Source organism: Sarcophilus harrisii, chromosome 1 (assembly GCF_902635505.1).
Source record: "Sarcophilus harrisii chromosome 1, mSarHar1.11, whole genome shotgun sequence".
NCBI classification, from domain to species: domain Eukaryota; kingdom Metazoa; phylum Chordata; class Mammalia; order Dasyuromorphia; family Dasyuridae; genus Sarcophilus; species Sarcophilus harrisii.
In genome coordinates, this window is record NC_045426.1 from 539,357,818 (window position 1) to 539,378,041 (window position 20,224).

The 20,224-nt window shown below is 37.1% G+C and overlaps 1 long non-coding RNA gene across 2 annotated transcripts in view; it reads right to left on the bottom strand.

The window, feature by feature from the left end:
- The window catches only part of LOC116420629, a 143,296-nt gene that overhangs the window by 10,584 nt on the left and 112,488 nt on the right, over positions 1 to 20,224 (bottom strand). For both annotated transcript variants that reach the window (XR_004231005.1, XR_004231006.1), the window contains one exon: positions 8,665 to 8,924. This is a non-coding gene — a long non-coding RNA (uncharacterized LOC116420629). The remainder of the gene's footprint in view (positions 1 to 8,664; positions 8,925 to 20,224) is intronic.

The window sequence follows — 20,224 nt, forward strand, 5'->3', positions numbered from 1 at the left end:
ATGAAAGACTTGGTTCTTCTAAGTGGTTTGGGGATCCAAAGCAATCCCAATAGACTTTGGACAGAAAATGCCATCTGTATCCAGAAAAAAGAACTATGGAGATTGAATGTAAATCAATACATGCTATGTTCACTTCTTTCTGGCTTTTTTTTGTTTTGTTTTTATCTCCCATGATTTTTCTCTTTTGTTCTGATTTTTCTCACCCAACATGATTCATAAAGCAATATGTATTAAAAATAAATTAATTTTTTAAAAGTTGTCATTAATTCATTTATTCTTTCATTTCAAGGATATATTCAAAGATCTGTCTGAGCCAATCAGCCTCTCTACGCTAGGCCAACTCTTCTCAAGAGATAGAGATTCTGTGGAGCTTAAAGAAGCAGTGATGCTCCTCAAGATTTCCAGGGATACTTGTGGCCTTGATTACATGACTGTATTGAAAAACATCAGGATATAACTTTTATGGTATTTAATAAAATAGAAGGCATTTAATAAAACATTTTTCACTTATTTATTCACTGTTAGATTTTTGTTCATTCATTCATTAAGCCTAATTCTTAAAAGGAAATAAGACAGCTAGAGAAACAGATTTGAAGTTCAAGAGATATTCCAGGGCTTTAAATAGAAATTTGAGTATTTTAGGGATGTGCTGAAAAATGCTAGAAAATGTTTAACACTCAGAAAATGGAAGAGAAGGAAAAGGAGGAGGAAGAGGAGGAAGAAAATAAAGAAGGAAGGAAGGAAAGAAAGAAAAAAGGAAGGAAGGGAGGGAGGGAAGGAAGGAGGGAAGGAAAAAGGGAGGAAAGAAAGGAAGGAAGAAGGGAGGGAAAGAAAGAGGAAGCAGGGAAAGAAAAAACACAAGAAGGAAAAGATGATGATGAAAATGATGAAGATGAAGATGATAATGAAGGAAGAAGAAAAGAAGGGAAAGTATTCATGACACACTTTTCACTTTAATTTGAATTATTTAACTTTTCTACATCATTTTCTTAAGACTTGAAAAATAACAAAACAATAAATCAAGCTCTGATTTGTATCATTTGAAGATTTCAGAGATGTAAATAGTCACAAAGAAATTTGACAAGCACACAAAAGTTAGTCTTAGTTGCTTCTAAAGCTCACCTCAGTATCATTTGAGACTGATCTCCCTGTGATGGTAGCTGAAGGTATAGAAATGAATGAGTTTCCAAAAGGGAAAAGTAGTGCTGAGAAGAGGATCAAGGATAGACTCGTTTCTTCCTTCTAAAAGAAGGAGAAATTACCGTTCTCATTTTTAAGATATTGCAATTTAATGTTTCCTAAGTTAACAGCAATGGAAAGAGCACATGATCTTAGGTTAGAATTTCTAAATTTGAATATCATCTCTATTACTCAGCACCTCTGTGACTTTTAAGTTTTGTAGGCTCTAGTTTCCTTATCTGTAAAATGGAGCGCTGGACTACATGACCTACCAGATCCATTCTAGCTCTAAATATGTGGACAAAGAAATGGTACATGAAGAAGGAAATGGAAAATCTCTCCTCTATCTTGGCCAAAACCCCAAATGTAGACACAAAGAGTCAGACATGATTGAAATGACTGAGCAACAAAAAAAATGAACAGTTTGAGATTGGAGTATATTAATAAAACCCACCAATGCAGGCCCAAGAAATAAAAAAGTTTTAAGAAAATTTTAAAGTGAAATAAATAAAGTTTTGACTATTGGTTCACAAAACAATATATGCATAACAAGACTTTCATCACTCCAAGTCTATCCTACACATTGTTGCCAAAGTAATGTTTTGTTTTGTTTTGTTTTTTCAGTGCAAATCTAATCATGTGGCTTCCTTAGTCAATCAACTACAGTGGCTTTTTACTATCTCTAGAGTAAATTATGTGTAACCTGAGTCTCAAAGCCCATTGATATGATATTCTATTTTCATTGGTAAAGATCAATACCCTATGCCTGTATTGGAACGCAGGGAGGAGTTACCAGAGAAGGAGAATGCAAGCTCTCTGAATCTTTTCACTCAACAACTCAACAAGAGTTTCTCTTCAAGTATCTTGAGTTCTTCAAACTCTGTAGTCATTTTGGGTATTTCTGGCTTCCAGCCTTGAGAGAGAACAATGCAAACCCTACTTTAGATCTGGATCTAAAAAATCTGAAGGAAAAGATTGGGAAGAAGCTAACATACAAGAAGTTGGAAGTCTCTGTGGTGTCCCTCTTTCCCAACATTAGAAGTTCCAGGGGACTTTCCCTCAAGAGATCAGGAGATCTGTCTCTCTCTGTGTCTTTCTCTGGGTGTGTGTCTATCTGTCTCTCTGTGTCTATCTCTGCCTATCCTCCCTATCTCTGTGTCTGTGTCTCTGTGCATGTCTGTCTGACTCTCTCTCTCTCATCTCTAACTCTCTGTCTCTGTCCCTCTGTCTCTGTTTTTCTCTTTCTGTTTCTGTCTCTTTCTCTGTCTCTGTCTCACAGTCTCTCGCCACATGCACACACCCCCAATTCCTTTACTCTATTGTTTGATATACTCTCCTATGTACATTTTATCTTACTTCTGCTTTGCTATCAATTTCGATAAATCGATTTCATTGCTATTTACTATGTGTGCTCATTGTGGAACTGGTATTTTAGTGATAATTCCAGCCTTTGATATAAAGCTTGGTGTCTTGCTCTCCCTAATAATGAGTAATCAGAATAATCAGAAATGTAACTTGAACCTGAAAAGCATATTCTCTAAACTAATAATATTTAAGGAGGCAGACAAATATGATTATAGCCCAGTGTTCTTTCTAACAAGGAACTGATGGCTCCAAAAATTTACAGGTGTGTGTATTGGACAACCTGACAGCTGGGGGGGGGGCAGGGAAGGGGGAGAAGAAGGGGGAAATTTGGAACAAAAGGTTTTGCAACAAATTTACATGTATGGCCCAAAGTCACCACACATGTAGTTAGGGGAACTAGGACCTCCATTTCCTATTCTAGTGCTCTTTCTATTGTACTGTGTTGACTTTGTTTCCAAGAAAGGAACAAGCCCTTATCAAGCACTTACTAAGTGCCAGACATTATGCTAAGCACTTTTCAAAAATAATCCCATTTGATCAAGAAAACATAAAGAAAGATAATAATATGATATTGTGAGGGGAGAGTAGAAAGAATTTATGATGACAGAAAAGCAAAAATAGAGGACTACAGGGAACAAATAGTCTATTGTGAGACTTTCACACTACTTGCCAATAAGTCTCTCTTCTGTAGGATTTACTACAGATCACCAATTTACTCCCTGCCTGTGGCTGGCTTCTAACCACTGGCCTGAGGGATTCAGCATGGGACTAGGTATCTCACTGCAAGTACTCCGAGGTATATACAAATAGAAAACAAAAGAGAGAACTTAGAGCAGCTGAGGGAATGAAATATTAGTTCTTCCACCTATGCAATCAATTAAGTACAGCACCCTCTCCAGTCTCATGCTCCCAGTCCTTGCTTACTTTGGGGAAACAGAGGATATCTGATTACTGTTTCCTTCAGAGTGCTAGTGGTAATCCTGAATGGTTGGGTTCCTTTTCCCCCCTGGTACTATCATTCACAAGCCCCCATATGTTGTGTTCTGACTTATGAAGAAATAGCTAAACAGAGTTAAATAGCTTTTAGAGGGAGCATTTACTAAGCAGATACAGCAAAAGTAGTTGTAGAAGAAAAAAGGTACTTTTGTACTCCAAACTAGAAGCACGTTTTCCCTTTTTCCACTATTCTAAGATTTTAAGCTCAAAACACCTTGGGGATTTGGATGGCCATATTTACATAAGAAATGCCAAGAATATGAGTGGTCTGATAGAAGAGAAAAAAATAATCTTGCCCCCAAGGCTTAGATTTGTCTCTCTGCTGTGCCTACTCATCTATGTGGGAGAGCAAAACATTTTAGACTTGAGAAACTGGGGACCCTGAAATCACGGGGTGTTTGATGGATATCGAGTGAGTAATCCTTCTTATGGATGAGAACCAGGTGTAGTCTTGCCAACAGAGATTATAATCATGATGTATACGGAATGTTCATCATAAACTACAATGAGACCTTTGCCCAATGAGTCCTGGAATTGTATCAAAAGAGACAAGATTTCTGCCTGACACCACCAAGTGTCTTTGCCTAGGGGTAAAGAATCAACTCTTAAAGATAAAAAGTCTCCTACTCATGAACTTGAAGAGTATAGGTAAGTCTACAGAGGATAAGACTAAGAAAGAAGAGTTTTTTGGATCCATATATTTCCAGATTTTCCTCTATCATTGCTAAGTATAAAGAAGTCTAATATTAGGTGTTACTACATCTCATAGCCTGTATAGAATGATGAAGACAATATGGGGGCCATTTGGAGACCAGAGAATGCTCAATTTATTATTTTTTGTTATTGTTATTCATTCTTGAGTTAAACATTCTATTAGGTTTTGAAGTAATATTACTTCTCTTTACTCATTCTAAACAAAAGAAGGAAGACCATGCTACCATTTTAAGAAACCAACAATCCTGGGGCTCTTCTTTGATTTTGATGATCTGCCTTTTTCAGTTGGTTATGGATAGCCAAGTTCACTTCAATACAACAAACAGGTAGTAAGTCCTTCCTGACTGCAAGGCACTGTTTGTGATGCTAGAAATAAAAGAAATACTGTCTCACATGTGTTTAGAAGAACGGTAGCGATTCTATGAGGTCAAGGTGAGGAGGTAATGCTTTTGGTGCATTGAAATTCACTTGCAAATAGGTACAGAGGTGAAAGATGGGGTGTCACATGCAAAGAACAATTGGAAGCTCATTTCTCCAGAAATTGAGAGAAAATGAAAGAAAATAATATTCAATAACTGGAAAAATAGGGGGTAGCTAGGGTGTAGAAGGCTCTGAATGGCAAACTATGGTCTTAAGCAATAATGTTGCTTAGAAAGGGCAGACAATCAAGTCTATTGAGTTTCCAACTGATTCTCCTTTATACAAGGACTGATCTTAACGAGAAGCATAGGAAAGATCATAGGATCTGAAGGGACTTCTAAGGTTGAGTCCAGCTCCTTTCTTTTTTTATAGAAGTAGAACTAAAGCCCAAGAGAACTGCTTAATTTTGCCCAAGTTCATACAAGTAATATGGCAAAGATTAATCATTCAAACTCAGTTCCTGGGACTATAAGATCAGCTTTGTAAATTCAGCTTTCTTTCAGTAGTAACACACTGTTTCCTAATAAAGGAGGAGCAAACAAAATAGTGTAAAGATTGGTGCTCATTGTAACTTTGGCTGGCCCTTACATTTCACCTTTCTGGACTCTCCTTTTTAAATTACTATTGTTTGTTCATTGCATAGTCTAGACAGCATCACTTTGGGAGAAAGGCATTGGCAAAAGAATAATAATCCTAATAATAATAACACATGATGATGATGCTAACCAATGGCAAAAATGGCAATCCTGCTGTCAACAGTATTTACTGGGGAAAAACAAAATTCACTGGGGAAAAATATTCACATGTGTCTTAATCCTAGAATTAAGAGAGAAATTGGGGATCTACAGCTTTAATGGAAAATAAAAGCTTTCCTTTAAAAAAAGTATATGACCAGGACTCCCCCTGCCACACACATACACACAGAGATACCCCTAATTCTAAGATCCTTTTTTCTTCCTTTATTAATTTCTAAGGAGATGAAAGCAAAGTAAAGATACTTATATATTTTATATCATAGGACTGGGGAGAGGAGAAGTTTGTCATCATGTTCATTATCAAAGGGCACAATTCTTTAAAATTAGAATTTCTTAATCCAAAATAATGAGGTTCCTGCTTCTATTGAAAAGATCTCTAAGATACTTGGCCCTTGAAAATGGTCACATGGCTTCCATCCTTTCTACCATTGCATAACATACCACAGCTGGCATCTCAGGATATAAAAATCACTAAGTGATCACTCACCACAATTTTCTTGGGCCTTGGCACTTGATTTTCACATTCAAGTGAAGTCTGAGAACCTTAGCTCTAACCTTGTCTAAGTGTGGGTTCTTCTCCCCACAACTAACAAACTTTCTAAAACTCTGGGCCTTTAAACTGCCCAAACCATGGAAACATTAATAATGACCCTCCTTCATTAAAATTTGGCTTCCTCTCTCAAACATACTCAGGGGTAGCATTTCTCCGCTTCAAAGTAAAAATCAGTATGTAGTTTAGTTACTCTGGGTGACCCCTATACCTCTGACCAACACCTTTAACTAAAAGAAAACCCAAATCCACACAAACTCCATGATTTCTATAATCCTACTCTGACAACTACAATTATTTAACCTCAGAATTTCTGCTTTTATTTTTTCAGTTGCTGTGGGAAGGTCTGTTTTTACAGTTCCAACTGCAAGAAGTAATTGCTAGCCTAAAAAAAAATAGTACCATAAAGACAAAAGTATGCAGATAGCTCAGGAACTATGCAAAAGGGTCAGGCAAAATTCAGTCCCTATAAGCAAAGGTGTTAACAACAGACCAATTATATGGTAAATTAATGAAGAAAAACACAAGCATAACTTTATTGCCAACTAAAAGGCATTTAACATTCTAAACTAAAAAAGTAGGCTACTTGGTTCTTGTCCATCCATGGGACAGGTATTGAAGGCATTTTCCTGGTGGAAAAAAATATATATAATTATTTCCCTTCCCAGATTGTAATGCCTAACTCCACCCCTACACATATACTCTTCCTTCTTACCAAGAAAAATGTACTACATTCCTAAGTATAGAAAAGAACATATGGGCACAGCAGCAATAATGACAATGATCTAGTTTTGTTATAATACAAAATAATTGTCCACTGGGGAATTTCTTGGTGACTTTTTCCATTTTTACCACCAGTATCAATTTACTTAGTTAATTCAATATCATGAGTTGTTTTTTCTATCACACCACTCAATGCTAGTGCTAGAAGAGCTTAGAAAAATCAGTGTTAGCCCCCTCAATTTTCATATGGGGAAACAGAGTCAAAGAGATGAACTGATTTGCCCATGATCACACAGGCAATTGGAAGCAGAACTGGAAATATAAAAGCATTTTTTGTCTCTTTCCTAAATTCTATGATTTCTTAAATTAAGGGACTCTCCAGTTCTCAATTTATAATCATATGTACAGTATTCTTTCCATTACATCCGCCTTCTTCCCACCAACTGACATGTTTTCTACTAATATCTTTAGATTATATAAAAATATCAAGTTGTAATGGGGCAGAGTTGAAGGCTGGGGAAATATTTCTTTTTAATTTTTTTTTACAATTAAAGGTTTTACTTTCAAAACATATTCATAGATTATTTTCAATATTCATCTTTGCAAAACCTTGTGTTACAAATTTTTTTCCTTCCCTTCCCTCCACCCCCTCCCCTAGATGGAAAGTAATCAAATATGTTAAAAATGTTCAATTCTTCTATACATATTTCCACAAATGTCATGCTACACAAGAAAAATAAGATAAAAAAGGAAAAATGAGAAAGAAAACAAAATGCAAGCAAACAACAATAAGAAAGAAGAAAATACTATGTTGTCATCCATACAGTTCCCACAATCCTCTCTCTGGGTACAGATAGCTCTTTTCACCACAAGACCATTGGAACTGCCCTGAATTACCTTCCTGTTGAAAAGAGCCACATCCATCAGAATTGATCATCATATAATTTTGCTGTTGCTATGTACAATGATCTCCTGGTTCTGCTCATTTTGCTTAGCAGCAGTTCATGTAGGTCTCTCCAGACCTCCCTGAAATCATCCTGCTGATTGTTTCCTATAGAACAATTATATTTTATTCATATATCACAACTTATTCTACTTTCTCCAACCGATGGGCATCCATTCAGTTTCCAGTTCCTTGCCACTACACAAAGGCTGCCACAAACATTTTTGCTCACATAGGTCCTTTTGTCTTTTTTAATGATCTCTTTGGGATACAGGCCCAGAAGAGGTACTGATGGATCAAAGAGTATGCAGAGTTTGATAGCCCTTTGAGCATAGTTCCAATTTGCTCTCCAGAATGACCGGATCAGTTCACAACTCCACCAACAGTGTATTAGTATTCCAGTTTTCCCACATCTCCAACATTCATTATTATATTTTTCTGTCATCTTAGTCACTCTGTGAGAGTTGTAATGGTACCTCAGAATTGTTTTAATTTGCATTTCTCTGATCAATAATGATTCAGAACATTTGAGGAAACATTTTTCTAAGAAATTTTTTGTTTTTTTGTTTTTTGTTTTTGTATTGCTTTTAAGATTGAAGACAATGTGGGAGGAGAAAATGAAGATTTGTTTGTACTCTCAGACTGTTTCCCTCTTACTGGGTGGCAGGAGAACACATGGAATGCTAGATCAAGTGACCCGGAAACAGAGAGGGGAAAAGGATTACGCACTCTCTTTTCAAAGTAATCATTCTAAACAGGATCATGTTTTATCTGAGCAAAACTCATTAGGAGCCTTCAGAAAGGTAAGAGATAGACTACATCAGAGGTTCATAACCTCAAATCCACAAGCCTCCAAGGAATCTGTGGATGGATTTCAGGAGGTCTATGAATTTTGACAAGGGCATATATGAGAGAGAGAGAGAGAGAGAGAGAGAGAGAGAGAGAGAGAGAGAGAGAGAGTGTGTGTGTGTGTGTGTGTGTATGAGCATGCATGCATATATATATTTTTTTCCACTAACCTTTGGTTTCCTTTGTAATGCTGTATACTTTATTGTATACATTTCAAAGCATTATTCTGAGATGGGATACATAGGTTTCACCAGATCGGCAAAGAGATTCGTAAAAATCAAGATCTCTTGTAAAAGATGAAATTTGAAAGTCTCTCATAGTCAATGCACACAGTCCTTTGTGAATCCTCTGCTTCCATATCAAGTGCTTCTTCTTCCTTCAAAGATTCCCAATTTGAATTCATCCAAACTGAAAGAGGCAGCATAATATCCTGACAATGGAAATGAAATCAGAATGAGAATGGAGGTCCCAATTTCCATAAACCTCAGTTTCCTCATCTATAAAATAAGGCAGTGATATAGCATCCTTCATGCTCAAAGATCAATGTGATGTTTTAAGGTGTGCTATGATCCTAAGTAAGGTATTGGAAATAATGTGGATTCTCAAGTTCTTTCCTTCTGCACCCACAGAGCATTCAGAATATCATACTAAGGTTGATGTGCATTCTGCAAGTTTGGTCAAGTTTGGCTCCAGCCCTGGTTCTAATTCCTTAGCCTCATATGACCCTACTTCCTGCTTCTGTTACTCAACTCCTTAAGGAGATGTTTGTCAAGTCTCCTTTTTCACTAGCAGCAAGAAAAGAATCTACATTCTCTTAAAATCAAGGAACACAGTAGGAAAAGAGCATTAGATTTAGACAGCAGAGACCTTTGCATAAGATCTCAGCTGACTCTTACTGGCTTTGAGATCTTAATGAAACAAGCAATTTTATCTCTTGAAGCTGTAGTTTCTCATTGGGGAAAATGAGGGGATAGGACTCTCATTGAGATGAGATGATCTCTCAATTCTCTTGCAGGTCTAAATACTGTAATAGATGACTTAGATTAAAAAAAAAAAAAAGACTGTATGCTAGCTTAAAAAAAAAAGGTGAGTTGGAGGGTGGGGGACTAAAATGAGACACTCTGACTTTGCCAAATTCCCATCCCTTAGCTACAGGTGTTTGCCAAGCTGGTGAGGAAGTTGAAAAGAGGTGGGAGGGTATATGGAAGCCGCTCTGCCCCTTCCCTTCCTCTCTGGCAAGATGTCAGTAAATATTTCCCCTTGGCTCCCCTATCCCCTCTTGTTGCCCACTGCAGGGAGACAGGTTTCTTGCAGAGACTTGCTTAATTGGAGGAGCCCTGCCCATCCACAAATAGGTACCGCTGGAACTATCCTGAGAGGCTGGGTGTGGGTGGGTGGTGGAGGGTGTGGCAAAGGGTAGATTACACAGCAACCCGGCCAGTGGCGACACACTTTCCATTTGCAACCACAGGCCTTAGATTTACATCAGAAAGATCCAAAAGGGGTGCCTTCAGAAAGAAGAGAATAGAAAGGACTTCCTTCTCTTCCTCGTCTGTCTATTCCCTTACACACCTCCAGCACAAGGTATCAAGGATCTCCAACAGAAAGAAAAAAATGGCATACATAATTAAGAGCAGCTGGAAGAAGGGAGGCTTAAAAGACACTGTAAGAAAAGGTGAGGTTCTCTGCCTCTAGGCAGGAAGGGAGAAGGGAAAGTCAGAAACTAGTGACTTAAATGTGCTATAATCCTAGGGCATATACCTGTGTCCTGGGCAGTGTAAGTAATTATATATGATCCTGGCAGTGGATTTCTCAGCACTAGAGGCATAGAGTTTGAACCTGATGGAATAGGACCAGTGCCAAACTCCAGCTCAGTGACATCCCTGGGTGAGCTCATCCTGAGTAATAAAACTCAGGTGGCCAGCAGTACAATCTGAAGCAGAAGCCTGAACAGGGCTATTTTCTTTTAGGTGATGATCTAAATTTTTGGGGAAAGTACTGTGAGGCTCAAATGAGATAAGGGATGTAAAGCATTTTGCAAACCTTGGAATACTACATATAGTGAATACCAATTGTTGTTATTATTATTATTATTAGTCACCAGTCAACAAACTTCAGTCTGGGGACGACTTCATTCCCTGAGTTTTCCTCCACTGCACTCCTGCTAAGCTCAAACAATATTTATGCAGTAATAATGAAGCACTAGAAATACAACCAAGCTTTCCAGCAGAAAAGGGAAAAAAAAAAACACATGCATGCACTCTTAATTTTAATCTGCATTTTTAACACTTTCCTAAATCTAGACAATCAACAAAATAATACATTAAGCCATGTTTTGTAGCAATTTAGCAATTGCTGATATCTGAAATACAGATACTCCCAGTGAATCTCCCCCAATGCTCCAATATTTCCAACAGCTGTGATGTCATCCACATGGAAACTCCCACTATCAACCCCTATCCCAACTTCTATACAATTTATTTGGCTGCCTTCAAGAGTTATGTTATCTAAAACAGAAACAAAAAATAATCCGCCTGGTGACCAACCTCCTTGCAATGAGCCTCTTTAAAATTGGAAAGCCTGGAATGTCGATGACAAGCATACAGGCCATGGCTGGATCTGAACCTGAAACTTTTCCAGCTTGGTAGGAGTTGCCAAAGCTTGGATTTAGCTGACATGACTTTTGAGAACACAAGGTTACCTCTATGTCATGATGATGCATGGGAGGAGGACTCAGTGAAGGAGATAATAATAATGATGGTTTAATTTATATGTTGTTTTAAAATTCACAAAGCACTTTATGCATTCAAATTCATTTGATTTGACACCTTCATTCTGGTATTTAATAGGTCCTTTTATCTAATGTTCCTGTTCAGATGAGGTGTTAGAGCTATTCCCTAGGATTAATCATTTAACTAATATGGTCCGGAAAGCTGTATTGTTTTGCTTTGGTTTGCTTCTGGGTAGAAAAGAGAGAGGACTTACTAACACAATTCTCAAAACCATTCACTATTACTGAACTTTCCACATTGGAGCTAGTTTGACAACATGATTCAACACAATTTCCTTTCTTCTTTAAAAGTAAAATATCAAAATGCTGTTAGGAATGAGGCAGGGAGTAGGAGAAAAGGGAAGCAAAAGGTAGTGGAATTATCAAAATGTCTCATATCACAATTAAGTTGATGTGCAGGGAAGTGGGAGATTAGATGTTGGAACACTAGAATATCAAAAGAACTAAAATTGGAAATCACTCACAAAACAACAGAGAGGTACATCATGAGCATGACATGATTGCAATGCACTGCTAAACAGGAATTCTGATATAGAAGCAGTGTAAAGGAAGTTATCAAAGAATTGAGGAGGAGGGAAGAACATGCCAAAGGATAACAGTCTGTGTGCTTCAATAGAAGAACTCAAAGGACAACTCTGGAATATGAGGCAGACTCCCCTATGAACTTTGAAGGAAACATGGACATGAGTCACAAAGGATGGACAGGAATGCATCAGATATGATCCACATCTTTAGAGGAATATGATTATAGGCATTTGGGTATTGGAAGCATGTGTAAATGATCAAGCTAAATTCTGTGCAAAGACATGGTTGACCTCTCAAATGATCTAATGATCTTTAGATAACTGTTCAACATCTTGTTCTTTGTCCCTTAAACTTTATTTAGTAAGACTTAACAATAACATAGTAAATTATGTGGGTTTATCTTTTGTAAATCATATTCCAAGGATCAACTCATCTACCAACACTTCCATAAACAAACAAACAAACAAACAAAAACGCTTCAAATTTGTCATAGGGATAAGAGCCTGAATGGGTGTGGTAAACAGAGAGAAACTGAATTAATAAAAATTATTCTCTGGGGCTGACAGTAAGAAGGCTCTGATAATTCAGATCAGTTTAGCTCCTGGTCCCACCCACTAGAGGTAATTCAGTCAGAAATCCAAGTTATGCAAGTCCCTAAAGCTAAATTCTCTAAGACAACTTTTAGACCATGCCATAGTCTCTGCCCTCCTTTGGGTCAGTTCTGTCAGTCTACACTCTTCATTGTTCCCCCAAGCCACGTGATATCTCTCCTAACTCCACTATGCTTCCCAACCCCACTTCTCCACCTTAGAGCTAACTATCTCTTTTAGGATACTACTACTATGTTCATTTCAGGATTTAGCCTGCCAGCTAAGGGCAAGCCCCAACCTCATGGGGGGGCTCCCTTTCTACTGGGTAATTGTGAGTTCCACTGAGGAACTTGTCTTTCATATGCTCTCCCACTCCATTTTATATTTACCATTCCCAGTGTCTCTTGTATTTCTCTCCATTTTGTCTGTAACCTATTCCTTAAATAAATCTATCTTTGGCCAAAGATAGTGAATTCTTTACATGACCAACCCCAGTTTTTGGTGCCAAATGTGGTACCAAACCCCACATCATAGATCACATCAATAGCACATTGCTTTACCTTGTACCATGGATACTTGTTTACATATTAGTTCCTACCTCAACCCCCTCACAAAGACTGTCATTTCCTTGAGAGCTGTATTTAGCTGCTCCATTTTTTTTAATTTAACCCAGTTCATTGCCATTAAGAGGGGTTTAGTAAATACTTGTGGAAATAAATTGAATTCTCCCCTCTTTTTTATCTACTACTCTATTCTTAGCCCCAAGATCTTTTCCTAAACAAATGTCAACAATCAAATTTTCTTTTTATAATTAGCAAACCTGACAACTGAGAAGTTTGTCTTCTTTTTAGAAGATCAAAATTCAATTTCATATATAAACTGATCAGCACTCCCTATAGTGCCCAGGCCAGACCATGCACACTAGTCATGTCAGATGAATGTGTATGTTGAAACATTAAGAAGACATATTTTGGATAGGAAAACTGCAGTTATAACCATTTACAAGAAGCAAATTACAATGTTAAGATTTCAGAATCTTGTTTTAAACTGCAGCTCCTTATATGCTAATAAACAGGAACTTTGGAATAGCAGAGTCAAAGAAGTTGAATCTGCAAATGAAAGAAAAGTTGGGTTTGGGAAAGAAAATTAATAATCTGCTTTTCTACTCTGTCCCCTTCAATGAACATTATATTAAAGGAGTTTGATTAGAAAAAGTAATTAGAGAGAAACATACATACACCTGCAGTCACCCCACCTCAGCAAATGTATTCAGACTTAATGAAAGGCTCTCTCCCCAAACCCATTTATATTTTAATTCTCCTTTTTAATTTAAAAGTAAAACAGTAACTTGAGTGAGTTTAATCAGAAAACTTGATTTCCAACGTGCTGGGCAGGCTCTAGTTGATTTCTGCATGTTGCTTACCCAAGGGCTTACCTAAGCTAAGCTCAGACTGCGAAATAGATCTGCTTAGGACAAAGGAATAAGACTCATCTTAAAGGCCACAAGCCTCTTGTCTCAGCCATACTGATTTCCTATCTCTCTCAAAACCCAATGCATCACTTTCACATGTGATATGGGACCCTAACATTTCCTTACATGAAAAGCTTAACCTATAACATTTTCCATTTGTTCTTCACTTCCCCCCACCCTGTTAAGTTTTCTTTTTAACTTCTAAAGTTCTTAAAACCTTTTTCCTTAGATATAACACTAGTTACTATCTCATTCTATCTTCAGTTTTCAGATGCCTGGAAAATATAAGAGAAACACAGGGCAAATGCCAACCTGTGACCTGGGCCTGGACTTACCCAGGCAAGATGCATGAATCAGATGTGTGGTATGGAGGTATCCAAGGCAACTCGATGACAAAAGAATGCAGTGCAGTTAGATTTTTTTTCAGTAAAGGTAACAGAAGCAATGGGGCCACTTATAAAATGCTTAAGAGAGGGGGCTGCAAAGTTTAGTGGCACACGTCTCTAAATGGGCTTCCAAGATCCCTTTCCTCTATTGCCTTTTTTCCCCCCACCTTTCTCCTAATAACATATCCTTTATTGGCTTAAATAAACAAGTATTTTCTAAAGGACCATACTGATGAGAAGAAACAAGGAAAGGTTGATTATAAGAGAATATCTTAAGGTGAGAGAGGAAAGGTGTTAATGGCCAAAAGGTTCAGCAAATGTGCCAAATTTGTTTCTTTTCTGTCTTGTTTTACAAAATCCCTTGAATTTTCACCAAGCCTTTTTGCCCCACCAAGCAATGAATTACCTTTGATTTCTGATCTATTTCTAACTTAACCTCTTTGAGAACAGCCATGAGATATACATTATGTAAGGAAAGTATTCTTTGTAAAATTAAATGTAAATGAGCATTTTTAAATATTCTAAACATTAAGGAAAAAATGAAAAATCTACCTTTAAGGATTATTCTCAATTCAGAAAGAAGTTGTTGTTGCTGTTGTTCCTTTATTCTTTGAAGAAGATAGATGACATTAACAGGGTGATGTCTCTACTTGGTGGGAATTTAAGATACAGAATGATAGGATCCAAATAAGTTATATTATATAATATATATATATATGTGTGTATTTCTATGTGTGTATGTAACATAATAAGATTTTACAATTTAAAACTATATAAGTTTGCAGATTTCCTAAAATATGTTAAGAATGCCAGGATTTCGTTTTAAGACTGCTAAACATTGCCAGTTATCATGACTTTTAAAGTATTTTTTTCTCATCAGAACACTGATAACTTCAGAAGACAAGAGCATAGAATATTAAACTTTGGGATGTAATAAACCCTTGAGAAACTATAACTTTTATAGCAAGGGGAGTTCCGTGGATAGAGTGAACATAGAAAGTTAAATACAGAATATAAATAAAGTTATTGGGGGAGAGCATAGATTGATTGAAAGATAGTCTGTTAGCAATAGAAAAGAGGCTCCAGAGCATACAATGGAAGGTAGATAAGCATGAAAAAGGAACATGGAAGTTAAAAAGCTGATGCGAATGAATATGAAGCAAAAAATAAAGTGAAAAACCTTCATTGTAAAAGGCTATTATTCAGAATCATAGTTGGGCCACAGGGAAGTAGATTATCATGTTCTTCACAGTCTTGTGAGTGTCTATTTATTATCCATCCTTGACCTGAGCAAGAGGTGGCAGGTGGAGTAGAGAGAAGGGTGTGGATACCCCTTCTACAGAGATGATAATGAATTACTAGTCTTGTCCCAGTGGTTTGTGGAATGCTTGAAATTGGATGGTTATAGTCCCCTTGCTCTCTCCCTTCCAAAAACCTTCTCTTGTGATTCCTCAACTAATACTGCTGCTTCCTGGTAAAGAAGGTAAGAAAGGCAAAGGCTTATGCTCCTCCTCATGTGCTTTTTGGTTTATTGTCTACTATGACTCGCAACAACTGACAGCAGGGTAGACCATGGCAGAGTAATGGATGTGGTGGATGCACCATTTTTTCCTGTACATAGGCATGAAGAGATTATAATCCAGAATTCCAGCATCCAACTCATGTTCTATGCATGCTGTTGTTAGTGTATAAGTGAGTAACTGAGAGAAAAGGAGAGCATGAACAGGATCACCTTAATCCAGTAGAACATAAGATCACTGAAGGCAGGGTTATTAGTCATTCATTAATTCATCCTGGATACATATTCTAGAGGAAAGAAGCTCAAAGGACAGAATGAGGCTGAAGGGGAATTGGCTTATAATTCAATTTCTATTGTGCTAACATCACAGAAGGAGGATAAGGGTTAAGGAAATATAGGACTAAGCTAAAAATAGAGATGTGCACATAATAAAGGTATTAAGCAAAAGAATTTTCCCTAGGGTGGCAGTTCTGGATAACAAATATTAAAAGAGTGGGAGTTTGGGAGGAAAGCTAGAGGGACAAGTTAGCCATGGGGAGTACTGAGTAGACAGAATTAACTAATGTAGTCTTGTAGAATTAACCAGTCAGAAAGCCCCAATTAGAATGTAGAAGTGATGGCATGTGCCTCTACTGAATGTGAATCCCAGGTGTGACATCCTGGCCTTAGCAGGATCAGGAAGACAAGGCAGTTGATCTGTGGGACAGAAAAACAGCTGCTTCAGCCAATATCTCTGATGAACTTATCAGGTTTTCTCTTGTTCTAGATAGCTTATAAAATCAGAAAGGCACTGGTTTTTCTGATGGTGCTGTTTAACTGAGATCTTATTACATATAGCTGCATGTGTTGATAGGCAAGAATGCATGGGAGCCATGAGGGATGTTGTTGTGCCAGAGCTTTGGGAGTGTGGTTACCTGGGTGGCTTTTGTGGTGTTGGCATTTGTTTTCCCCTGTCTTATGTGTTTGTCCTTGGGGAAGGTCTCATGCATTGGACTATTTTGTAAACTGCTGGAGAGATTAGAAATGGAAAACACCAAAGGGCTGGAAAGTGATGGATGTTTCACAAAGTCATCAACAGCTGCAATCTTATTGACACCTTCTAAATCCTTGCTTGTTCTCTCAAGTGTGCATATGTCACTAGAATGGGAAAGCAAATCTCTGGGACCCTGGTGCCTACTGTGGTTCAACAAAATCCTGTGAAGTATGGAAGGAAGAGTGCTAAAACTCCTCTTTTAAAGGACCATTTGGTTTAGGGGAAAGAAGAAGCCAAATTGGGAGGGCTCCCCCAGGAGATGCTGGCTTAACAATGAGAGAGATAACAGATTTCATTTAAGACATGGAGCTGTTTTAGACAACTATTTTTCAAGGGAGAAAAATAAAAAAAGAGTATCTTATGATCTGGAAAACAGAATACCAAGCAACTCTGTCAACAAAGATACACAGTACAGGAATGAGATGATGTGAGAAAATGTAGCTGGCTGTATAGTCTCGGGTGAGTGCTACCACATGTCTTTGTATTAGGCCAAATTATTGCACTAGGAAAGAACACAAGGGATTCTTCGAAGCAAAAGACCTATGTCTGAGTAGGTATAGTATAGGAAGTGATCTCATATCCTGAGTAAGAGTCAAGGGAGAAAATGAAGGAGTATTATTAGAGAAAAAAAAAAAAACTGAAAAAGGAAGAAGAGAGGAAGAAGACAGTACAGGAAAGTAATCCCCATTTCAAATCAAGGAAATATTTGCTGTCCAGACATATAGAGAATTGTGCCAGAGCAGAAAAATAAAGTTTAAACCATCTTGCCTTCAAGGAATTGGCCGTATTTGAGGATGCTGTAACTTCATCTGGAAATCCTACTACCCTGCAGTTATTTACAAATACCTACTGTAACCTTATCATTTCCAGGGTAGTTGCTGATATTTCAAATTCTCATAATGTGCTCTGAGACCTTGGGTTGAATCAGTGGAATATAAGAGCTAAGGAGAAATCTCTGGATTCATGGAATCTAGTCTGAAAGACAATGAAACATGGGCCAAGATTCAAATCCTGTCTCTTTTATGTATTAGCTTTGTGATGGCAAAACACGTAATCATTTCCTCCTCTGTTGAAGGATTGGATTGGATTAGATGGCCTCAGAGTCTCTTCTATCTCCCAAATGTGACCTTAAGTTTTGTGTTTTCCAATATTTATCTCCATTCACTGGTTAACTGGTTGTTATTTAGCATGAGCTCAGCATGCAACTGATGCAAGTCATCTTGAGTTGGTGGTATTGATTGATATTTTAGCTGCCTTTGGAATGCTCTAATATCTCTAAGGCCCTATGATTATAAAACTCCTGAAATACAACTTTGAAGTAAAGAAAAGATATATACATATAAAGAAAAATAGCAAATAATATATATATATGTGTGTGTGTATGTATATACATATAAAACCACAGAATATAAGTAATTGTGTATATATTAAATGTATTTAAACATGTACATATACATATGCACATATGTATAAATAATATGAAAATAAAGCAGCAACAGAAAGGAGAACATGATGAATATTAAATAATTGCACCAGGTAGGCTAGAGAATATCTTAGTTATAAGGAATAGGTACAGAAGTAGGAGGAACATTCCAAATACTTTTGTGTAACCCTTTTTGGCTTTTCTTGGAAGACATACTGGAAGGTTTGGCATTTTCTTCTCCAACTATTTTACAGAAAAAGAAAGTGAGATAGACAGGGTTGAGTGACTTACCTAGAGTCAAGCAGGTAAAAATGCCTGAGGCTAGATCTGAATTCAGAATGATGACTCCAGAGCCAGTGCTCTATCCTTTGAACTATCTAACTACTCCATTCTGGTTAAAGCAAAGAATTCAGGTAGAAAAGTATTGAATGAGCTAAAACACCAATTCCATGAAGTCTATTTTTTATAAACACAAAAATATTTCCCACTCTCAACAGGCTATTAACTCATAGGGAGGGAATGATGAGAAATATTCATCATGTTCTCCTTTCTGTTGCTGCTTTATTTTCATATTATTTATACATATGTGCATATGTATATGTACATGTTTAAATACATGTAAAATTGCTGTGTAACATTCAAATCTTCACTTCATAGTTCATAGAGCATAGGATCTTAGAGCCTGAATGGAAAGAGATATCAGAAGCCATTGTGTCTACCTCATTTGGCATATGAGGGCCAAATAATTATCCCAAAGTTACAAATCATAAACATCAGAAGTGGATTCTAAACCCATACCCTGTGACTCAAAGCCAGAAACTTCATCTTGTACCACAATTCAGGAGTTTTAATAATTAATTACTGGTTGTGTGACCCTAGACAAGTTACTTGACCCTGTTTACCTCATTTTCCTTGTCTAAAAAAAGAGTAAGAGAAGGAAATGGCAACTCAATCATTCCAGCATCATTGCCAAGAAAACCCCAAGTGGGGACTGTAAAAGCTAGACATGACTGAAATAACTGAACAACAATATAGTCATGGACAAAGAGATATAGGACATCTAATGCCAGTAAATGCCTGAAACACCAATCAGCACCAGAGAAGCCAAAATGTTTTTAATTGGTTCCTGACTAGCCTAATGCCAAATAACTCAGCCAAACAGTGACTCGAGAGAAAGGAATACCAGAAAACAAGAACTCCACTGAATCAACTCAAGAAATTCCTAAGGAATAGATGAAAATACAAAGTATTTATAGTTCATCTGGAAATGACCAACAACAGGTACTACTGAATTATGTGACACATTATAAATAACTGGAGAGGAGAAAGACTTTCAGTGGTGATCCAAAAATCCTGAATTGGGAAATATTCCAGTGAAGTTATGACCAAACTTTACTTTATCCTTGATAGCACCACTAGTGACTTTTTATTGTTACTTCTCTATTAAAGCGATTGATTGAATTCAAATTCTTTAAAGACCTGGCTTGTTTTTTGTTTGTTTGTTTTGTTCCTTTATCTGCAGCACTTAGAACAGTCTTTCAGAGGCATAATAAATGTTCATTTAAATGAAGTGAAAAGCCATTGCTGGTTCCTTTTTACTGGATTTGCCACCTTTAAACATCATTATTCGCTCTTCTTCATGAAAAGAATTACAAATAAGTAATTACAAATTACTTTCTATTAGAAATAAGCCAAGTCTTTCAGAGAGTTAGATGGCTCAGTGAATATGGATCAGTGGACCTAGAGTCGGGAAGACCCATAGTTCTAGTATGTCTCAGACACTTAGTATCTATATGAGCCTGGCCAAGTCCCTTTACCTCTGTTTGCCCAATCCACTGGAGAAAGAAAATGCAAACCATTCCAATATCTTTGCCAAGAAAACCCTATAAAGGGGTCATGAAGATTTAGACAAGATCAGCCAAAACCAATCACAACAACAAAAGTCTTAAGAAGCATTTAGTCCTCTCTGGACACTTTAGCTTCTGTTTTATT